The 10614-nt window shown below is 35.2% G+C and overlaps 1 pseudogene; it reads left to right on the plus strand.

Annotated features, from left to right (window-relative positions):
• Positions 1–240: 240 nt before the first annotated feature.
• Positions 241–2528, plus strand: LOC123793064 (cytoskeleton-associated protein 2-like pseudogene; annotated as a pseudogene).
• The last annotated feature ends 8086 nt before the right edge of the window (positions 2529–10614 follow it).

Raw genomic sequence — 10614 nt, forward strand, 5'->3', positions numbered from 1 at the left:
GTTTGTTTTCTGGGTACTGGGCACCAGACACAGGTTTTTACCAAGGTTCAGTTCAGATGTCCCTTTTAAACTTATTCTATCCATCAACATTAACAACTTTTGATTTTATTTTTTCATTGAACTTGGTTCTTAAACTAAGGATCAAATGTGTTTCAGGAAGATCCCTCTGATGGTACTGTGGAAGATACACTTAACAATTAAATTTAAAAAAATGGAAGGAAAAACTGTCACATAGGAGTCATGGTGCCACCGGGGCCATCCACAGCTGCTAAAGAGTGGCAGAGAAAGGTCCAGAAGTGCCTACCAGCCCAGGGAAAACTGACGTGCCAAAACACCAAATCTTATCTAAAAGCTGAGTAACTGTCTGAATCTTCTACCTAAGGCTAAATCTATTATTATACTCAAAAAAAAGGATGTTACCAATCATGTTGCTTTGCCTACCAAAGTTCTAAGACCCAGCAGCATTAAACTCGAGCCCAGACCTGCCAATACCACAGGATCCAGAAGCCAAAGTTGGGGCCACCAAGACTTCTGGGCAAAAGGCTGACTTCAGGATGTATTTCTTCTAACTTAAACTGTAAGCCTTCCAGCAACAGTCAAGAACAGCATGAAGCTAGGTCATTCACTACTGGAGAACTGTCTAAAAAAACTGTGGGGTCACTTAATATACAGGAATTAAAAACTGCAAAACAGCAGATAGTAAATCAAGGAAATGTTAAATGTGCAGACTCAGTGGACAATAACCATGTGGAAAATAAATCCTTGGATAGACTTGCCCCAGACCTTCTCAGACTCTGAAAGGAAGCCAAAGATCTGAATTATGGACAATAGGTAAGCCAAAGACTAACTCTTATAATCAAACCAAGAGCAATTTGGCTCCTAAACAAGCCTTGGGCAAAAGTTCAGGGGGAATAGTGCTGTTCTGAAAGAGTTAATAAACAATTTATTAGATAAACACAAATTAGGATTCTACCAGTAAATTCACAGCAACTCTCGAGAGGACCAAATCCTGTAAGACCAGGAGAAAAACCCCCAAAGACACTTCCCTCTCATTATGTTCAGACCCTTAGTAGGACTCAAGCATCAAAGAAAGAAGTAGTCAAGGACATAAAGGATATAAAGGTTAATAGGGATAAATATGGAAGACCAAATGAAATTAAGGTACCGTCACACACTGTCACTGAACAAAAAAGTAAGGCAAACCAAACCCAGGACATGGCCCAGTGTGCTTCAGGGAGGCTATAGCAACAGACATTCAAACACTAAGCAAGATCAGAAATCCACTAAAACTGCTTTAGATCTTGGACTCATGTGCACTGCAAAATATCTAAAGCCTTAAGCCAAAGTCCTAATCTGACAGTTGGCAGTTTTAATTCAGTTATTCCAAGCACCCCTAACATAACAGCAAATGGCACCAATGGGAATAAATACACCGACAGCTATCATCAAAAACCACAGACTTTGGACTCCAAGTTGAAAAAGACTCTTCCCTGGATCCGTTTTCTCAATAAGACAGCTCCCAAAACTCAATCCGGTGACCAAACTGTAAATGCAAAAAGAGTCCCAAATAAGACCCAAACTAATCCAAATATTAAGAAGATCACAGCAGAGGACTGAGGGGAACAACTAGAAGAATGGCAGAAATCTAAGGGGAAAAATCTAAAAACAGTCTCCTATGGAACTTAAAAAGAAAAATAATAGAAGAAATTAATATTTCATTCTGGAACAGTATGGAAAAAGAAGATGAAGAAAAGAAAGCACAACTTGAACTGTCCTTTAAAATTAACAACACTCTAACGGAGTGTCTGCAGATCATTGAAGGGGATGTACTTTCTAATGAAATATTTACCATATTGTCTGGTGTTCCTGGGGCTGAAAAATTTGCTAAATTCTGGATCTGCAAAGCAAAGTTGTTGGCAAGTAAAAGCACCTTTGATGTTATTGGGCTGTAGGAAGAGGCTATTAGAAATGGGCAATACAATACAATACAAGAGTTGGAAGAAGTTGTTAATATTTGCAAGACCTAAACAGAATCACAGAAGGAGTGACCTCTGCCTCTGTAGCTGCTGAAATGAATATCACACCCATAGAAGAGCGGGCCAATAAGACGGAATTTGAAAAGTCTTGTCTTTAAAAGAGAGAAAACGGGTTACAGCAAGGACCCCAAATAACCAAGGCAGAACAGGATAATCATCCTGGTATCAAATACACATCACCCTGATTCCTAGAATAAGTGGAATGCCGGAAGTGAAGACATGAAGCTCATCAGTCCTGTATGGCATTCGCAGGGACTGAGTGAGCCGTGCCCAAGTATCTGGAAATGCTGCAGGGACACGATTTAGTAGTGGCCTCCCTTAATGAGCTTAAATTCCATTTAACGGAATTTTACATTCCATAAAAATGAAGCTTTGCCTGTAACATTAGGGTTTAAAATCTTTGAGTCATCATTTCTTAATGCCTTTTTTTTTTTTTTTTTAAAGAAGTGTTTCAGAGCCTCCATGAAACAAGAAATACCCTTGTCTAGGTGACCTGGAAAATACTATATAAAGGACAGGCAGGTTATGGGCTCTTAGGGTTTAGCAATTCACTGGGCTTACTCTCAAATTTAATATCCTCACAGGACTGTCTTTGGTTTATTTGTTGAGGACTATAGTTTGCCACAGTGTTTTATAGCATACATAAATTTTAAACTATTGAATATTAATTTATCTCACAAGTATGGTAAAAGTTTTTCACTTTATCTACTTTACTCTCAATATAGTTCTTTTTTGTATCAGAAGGTTGGTGCCAGAGCACAACAGACTTTCCTTCCTGCATCTGGCATATCAGAGAGGGCGAGTCTTCGCAGCTGAGCTCAGGAGCCAGCCTTCCTGACTAGATGACCTGTGATAGCCAGTCTGGTCAAATCCCCTCATTTTACAGAGTTTATCCTAGCTGTGCCTTTGCTCAGAGATTGCAAATGACTTTTATGTGTGACTTGGACTTCTGTCACTGTGTCCCTGTAGGTGAGGGGCAATTCATGTCCTGTCAGTGCCAGGTCTCCTCTCATGAAACACAGTTCTGAATTGGGGTAGTCATCTAGCTTTTTATATCCAAACCTAATTTTGCATTTGTTTTCTGGAAATGCTTCAAATAAAAATAAAGGGGAGCAGCGGAGGGGGGAGGGGAAGGGACACTTGCTTCTTCACTCAATTATTTGCTCTGCTGTGGGACACCTGGCCTGAGAAGATGGTACAAGCCACAAAGACTACTGTAGGTTGCCTTTCTTTCCTCCTGGGCAACTGCTCTTGGAAAAGTAAAATCAGAATCATGATGTAAATATAATGCATAGATAAACCTAGCCAACATATTTTAAATTTTAAAATGTTAGCTTTCTGAATATTTAAGTATTATCTAAAACAAAAAAAAATCAAATTTTGTTCATTCCTTAAAAAAAAAAAAAGTAGCATGCACTCTGCTGGGGTTTTAAGCACAGGGCGATGGCAGCCCAGAGCAGGAAGAAATTACTACCTATGCTAGGGGATGACTGACACATAGGAGTTGGTCCTCCAATGAAAAAATAGGAGTTGGTTGGGTACTGAAGAGGAAAATGACCATACAGCAGACAACATGAGGCTTAGAAGCAAGAACTAGATGTGAACTCGGATAAAATAAAAAATTACATACAGCAGAAAAACACACACATTAGTAGATAATTCACAAACTACAACAATTTACCAAAAATTTTGTGTGCATTTAAGTTATTACGGGTGTAGCTTCCATCAGTGAACACATTTTCTAACATTAATATAAACTTTTCTGATTCTTATTTAAAAAATTAGGATTTTGAATTTGGTAATCTTTAATGTTTCTTTCAGTTCCATGAGTCTATGAAATACCGAAAATAAAATTGTATACAGATCTTCCCCGACTCACATTAGGGCTGTATCCTAATAAATCCATACATAGTGAAAGAAATCATCCTAGGTCAAAAATGCATTTAATACACCAAACCTACTGAACATCATAACCGCACCCAGTCTACTTTAACTATGCTCAGAACACTTACATTCACCTACGACTGGGCAAAATAATCTAACACAACGCTTATTTTATTAATTGTGTTGAATATCTCATGTAATTTATTAAATAGTGTCCTGAAAGTGAAAAGCAGAATGGGTACAGGATGGTTGTAAGTGTACTGGTCGCTTACCTTCATGATCACGTGGCTGGCTGGGAGATGTGGTTCATTGCCACTACCCAATGTCATGAGAAAGTATCATACCACATATCACTAGCCCACAAAAAAGATCAAAATTCAAAATTTGAAGTACAGTTTCTAAGGAATTTGTATCATTTTTGCACTATCACAAAGTCAAAAAATTGTAGGTTGAACCATCGTCTTTTTATTTTGCTAACCTCCAAATCATTTTTACCATTTGCATTAGTTTTTTTTTTCTTAAACAGAATCTGACTTATAGCAGATGTAATTTTATACTGTAAAGTCAACATAAAGGCTTTTCTACTTGTTCAAGTAATCAAATAAATATTATAAATGCTACATACTGCAATTTCTTTTAAGTTTCCAAAATTATCAAACTTCCAGATGACCTTTAAATTGTTCATTAAATAAACTATTTCTTTAGTGAGTCTCACACAAAATTATTTGTTCTCAGTATGACAACTTCCTTTCTGTCACTAATACATGCATGAGCTAATTTCCCCACAAATGAAGAAATATAAAAACTTGTTCAAGTACGATGTTACTCAGTAAGGGGTAATGTAAAATCTGAAAGTACTGTGTCTCTTTATTCCTCCACTCTTATGTATTTCTTTGATTGAAAGACATTAAATAGAGCTTCAGCAGGGGAGAATGAAATAAAATAGTGATTCTTTGGCAATTAGTGGAAAACTAGTATAATAACCATATATGAGTAAGTCTTACACAATTCTTTAGCATATTTCTTTTCAAAGGACATTCTCAGTGTGTGTTCCCATTTTGATTTAGGATTGAGTAATTATGTTAAATATTTTTTTTCTGTATGTGAATCTTTCAATGACATTCACCAAAGTGCAATCTATCCCAATTTTTTTTCCAGTAGGCTAGATAATAATATTAATTATCACAGTATACTTGGAAAATAATGCTTTTATTAATGTGACCTTGTACATAACACTAATAATTTTTATTTTTCTAAAAGAGAAATTATAGAATGTGGTGTCTAATGAAGAAATGAAAATGATTTCAATTTTGAATGATTTGAGAGATCTAAAAAACCAATCTCTTACTTCTATAAGTGGAATTAAAAACTGAATTTTCTTAATCTTTAATGTAGTTTAAGTTAATAATTTTCAAACTACCAAAAATCCTTATTATAACCTCTGAGACTACGACATTTATCAAATTGTGATAAACCTCCATATTGAATGAGAAATTGACTGTTAAACATTTCAGTCTTTATGTGATAAGAAAAATCTAGGGTAAGTTCTCCACCTGTGTCACCTGTTTTATTGGTACATCCTTTCCCTTATTTAAACCTAGCTCATGAAAACATTGTTTATTTTTTCAAAAATGTAAGCCAAATATATTCAATAAACATGTTATAATAATAAAAATGTAAAAAAGGAAAAATCTACGGTAGAAAAAATGATTTATACATTTTGGTTCTCTCCCACTGGCAACAAAATATTAACACTGTATCAGAATGTTTAAGAGATTACATTTTACACATACATATTTAAGCACACTGAACTGAGTAAGTTTACCTGTTTTAGATTTACTCCCTGAAAATATCTTCTCAGAACCTAATCCATAGAGATGCAATAGTGAATGAGGGAAAAATCCTGCCTTTGCAGAGCTCTTGTTCTAGTGGGAAAGACAAGCACTATAAAATAAACAAATAAATTAGCATATCACTTATTGGCAAGTGCAAAGAAGAAGAAGAAGAACATTTTATAGGGTAAAATCTTATTAAAAAGTAATGCCCCAAAAGTGTCCTTTTATCTTGTTTTCATTCTTATTCTCCTGTCAACAGTGAATCATTTTTTCACTACATATACTCAATATCCTCTTTCTCTGTTTGCTATCTTCATAGAATAAGCTAATATAGGTTCTTCTTGTTGATTGACTAGTCTACTACACCTATAAAAAGCTTAACTTAATTTTATTAATTACACACTTTGAATTTTTTATATAAAGTTATATATACCAGAGGATTCTGGGACGATGGCAAGGTAGGAAACACCAGGAGTATGTCCTTCCACCTAGATAACAATTGCGTTGACGGAATCTATCTGATGCAAATGTTTTGGAACTCTAGAATCTATTGGAACCTTGCAAATTCCAGGGGGAAGGCTCAGAAGGTAAACTATAGTTAATTTTAATCCATTTCAGTTTATGGCACAGTAGCAGCTACACACCCTCCCCATCCACCAGCCCTATGGTAGGTAACACCGCATGCATTTCAAGAACAGCTTGCACACAATTTGTGGGAACCAGTGTGGACAAAAAAGACCCTACCCTCCAAATATAGGAGATCTGTGCTCTGATTACAGATTGCTCTTTCTGATTACAGAAATACACACCGAGGCAGGAGCTATTGTTGTGCTTCCTCTCATTGCTACAATCCCTTCCCCCTCTGGTTGACATGACTTCCAGGATATTTAAAAGTCCTCCGTTGGGAAACAAACATTAAAAACTAGGACACCCAAGGGGTGCCTGGGTGACTCAGTCGGTTAAATGTCTGCCTTTGCCTCAGGTCATGATCCCAGCATTTTGGCATCAAGCCCCACATTGGGCTCCCTGCTTAGCAGGGAGTCTGTTCTCCCTCCCCCTGCTCTTACACTCTCACTCACGTTCTCTATCTCTCTCTCCCTCTCTCTCAAATAAATAAATAAAAGCTTAAAAAACAAAACTAGCAGCAGGAAAGATGTAGGCTCAAAAAGAACCAGAAAAGACGTGAGGTTTATACCTTAGGCTAATAATCAGCATAACACACATAACAATCAACAAAACAAAACAAAAAACAAGCCACAACAAATCCTGGGAAAGAGAGAGAATTTGATTTCCAGAGTTACCACATTATTAGATTGAAATGTCCAGTTTTCAACAACAACAACAACAAAAAATCAGAAAACACACAATAAAATAGTAAAATATGGCCAATTCAAAGAAAAAATATACCAACAGAAAATGTTCATGAAAAGAACTGATGGTGGATCTACTAGAAAAGACTTTAAACTGTCTTAAAGATGCTTAAAGAACTAAAGGAAGACGTGGGTAAAGTCAAGAAAACAATGTATGAACAAAATGGAAATTTGGTAAGGAGACAGAAAACCTAAAAAAGAAAAGAAAAAAAAAATCTAAAACTGAAAAATACAATACCTAAAATGAAATCTTCACTAGAAGGATTCAAAGGCAGATGCAAGAAGCCATAAGAAAAATCAGTTAATTTGAAGGTAGGGCAATGGAAATTCCCCAGTTTGAGACACAGAAAGAAATGTGACTAGAACCTAAGTTATCTGGGACATTGTGAAATGGAGAACATATGCATTGTGGGAGTCCCAGAAGAAGAGGGGTGAATAAGCAGAGGGAATATTTGAAGAATTAGTGGCCAGACTTCCCAGATTTGATGAAAGACATGTATACAAACATCCAGGAAGCTGAATGAACTCCAAGTACAATGAGCCATAGAGATCCATACAAAACATATGAAAGACAAAGACAAAGAGAGAATCTTGAAAGGAACAAAAGAGAAGCAACCTGTCAAATGTAAGAACAGATTGCAGAAACTTTGGTGGAGAAAAGGCAGTGGGCTAATATGTCCAAAGTATAAAAGAAAAAAAATTGTCAGCTAAGAATCTGATCCAGCAAAACTGTCCTTCAAAAGCTGAGGGGATTTGGTGTCACTGGACTGCCATACAAGAAATACTAAAAGGACTGTAGGTCGAAATGAAAGGACACTAGACAGTGTGAAGAAATAAAGGTAAATATTTGAGCAATCTAAAGAGCTAATATTGTAATAATGGTGTGTAACTACACTTTTTATGTTCTACATGATTTAAGAGACTAATACATTGAAAGAAAGCTAGTATTGTTGTAACTTTCTCCCACATTTTGCTTTCTACATAATTTAAGTTACAAATGTATTAAAAATTATTTGTATGTTTTTGGACACACCATAAAACATATATAAAGATCTAATTTGTGACATCAACAACTGAAAAAAAATGGAGATAGGGCTGTAAAGAGCAGAGTCTTTGCATGTTATCGAAGTTCAACTTATAGCAATTCAAGTTCAAGTGCTATAACCGTAGGATGCTAAACATAGTCTACACGGTAACCACAAGGAAAATAGATATAGAATATACATAAAAGGAAATTAGAAAGGAATTTAAGTCTTTCACTACAAAAAAATTAGCTAAACACAAAAGAAGACAGTCATGTGAGAAACATGGGACACGAAACCTATAAAAGCATATAGAAAGCAAATAGCAAAATGACATAAGCAAATCCTCCTTATGAGTAATTACTTCAAATATAAGTGTATTAAACTCTTCAATCAAAAGATAGAAACTGGAAGAATGGATTAAAAAAAACACAATCCAACTATATGCTTTCTATAAGAGACTTACTTTATATGAAAAGACTAAATATGTTGAAAGCACAAGGATGGGAAAAGATATTCCATGCAAATAGTAACTAGAAGAGAGCAGGAATGACTATATTAATATCAGACAAAAAAGACTTAAAATAAAAAAAAGAGTACAGGAGACAAAAAAGATCATTACATATAAATAAATTTTCAACACAGCAAGAATGCGTAACAATTATAAAAATTAACATACCTAATAACATAATATTAAGATACATTAAATATATTAAAATTGACAGAATGAAAGAGAGAAATAGGCAATTCTATAATAACAGCAGGAGACTTCATGACCCCAATCTTAATAATGGAAAAAACAACCAGACAGAAGATAAAGATATAAAGGACGTAAACAACACAAAATCATTTAGATCTAAAAGGCATTTACAGAACACTCAACAACAGAATACACATTCTTTTCATGTACATATGTGGTACTTTCCAGGACAGATCATATGTTAGGTCACAAATTGAGTCTCAACTAAATTTTTTTTAAAAAGGTGTCATACAAAGTAAAGTCTCTGACCACAACAGTGTGAAGTTAGAAATGAGTAACAGAAGAAAAACGAAAAATTCACAAATTTGTGGAAAATAAATAAGATGCTCTTAAGCAATCAATGGATCAAAGAATAAATTGAAGAGGAAGGAATACTTCTTGACTCATTCTATGAGGTCAGTGTAAGCCTGATAGCAAAGCCAGACAAAAACAGTATAAGAAAAGAAAAATAGAGACAATATGCCTTTTAAATGCTGATTTGAAAATCCTCAACAAAATACTAGCAAACCAAATTTAGTGGCATATTAAAAGGAGTTATACCATGGCCAAGTGGGATTTATTCCTGGAAGGCAAGGATGCTTCATTATGCAGCAATTGATCAATTAACTATACAATATTAACAGAATGAGGACCAAAAAAAGTGATCATCCCAACTGATGCAAAAAATCAGACAAAATTCAACACACTTTCATGATAAAAACACTCAACAAACTAGGAATAAGAGGATATTACCTCAACATAATAAAAGTCAAATATGAAAAACCCACAACAAACATGATACAATGCTAAGCAATTGAAAACATTTCCTCTAAGATCAGGAACAAGGAAAGGATGCTAGCTTTTACCATTATTCATAACACTGAAAGTTCTAACCAGAGCAATTAGCCTAAGATAAGTAATAAAGTTGTCCAAATTAAAAAGAAAATAGTAAAATTATCTCTATTTGTGGGTAATAAATATACAGAATCCTAAAATTTGCACATGTACACACATACACACACACACACACACACACAGAATTTAGAACTAAAAATTCTGTAAAGTAGCATGATGCAAAGTCAATGCACAAGAATCAGTTGCATTGCTATTCACTAACAATGAACAATCTGAAAATGAATTTAAGACAACAATTCCATTTACAATAGTATTAAAAAGAATTTTTAAAAATGCCAGGTGATGGATATTAAGAAGGGCACGTGTTGTGATGAGCCCTGGGTGTTATACACAACTAATGAATCTTTGAACACTTCAAAAAAGAATGAATAAAATAGGAATTAACTAAGGAGGCCAAAGCGGTAATATTTTTTTTAAAGATTGTATTTATTTGTTTGACACAGAGACAGCCCGTGAGAAAGACAGCCAGTGAGAGAGACAAGCAGGGGGAGTGGGAGAGGAAGAAGCAGGCTCATAGCGGAGGAGCCTGATGTGGGGCTCGATCCCAGAACGCTGGGATCACGCCCTGAGCTGAAGACAGACGCTTAGCGACTGAGCCACCCAGGCGCCCCCAAAGCTGTAATATTAAAACTAAGATACATTACTGAAAGAAATTAAAGATATAAATAAATGAAAAAAGTTATGTTTATGCATTGTACAACTTAATATTAAAATATCGGTATTGCCCAAAACTACAGACTCAGTACAATCCTTATCAAAATTCCAATGACATCTTTTGCAGAGATAGAAAAACACATGCTATATTTCATATGG

The sequence above is a fragment of the Ursus americanus genome, chromosome 13 (assembly GCF_024610735.1).
Source record: "Ursus americanus isolate L20-20 chromosome 13, mUrsAme1.1.p, whole genome shotgun sequence".
Taxonomy (NCBI): domain Eukaryota; kingdom Metazoa; phylum Chordata; class Mammalia; order Carnivora; family Ursidae; genus Ursus; species Ursus americanus.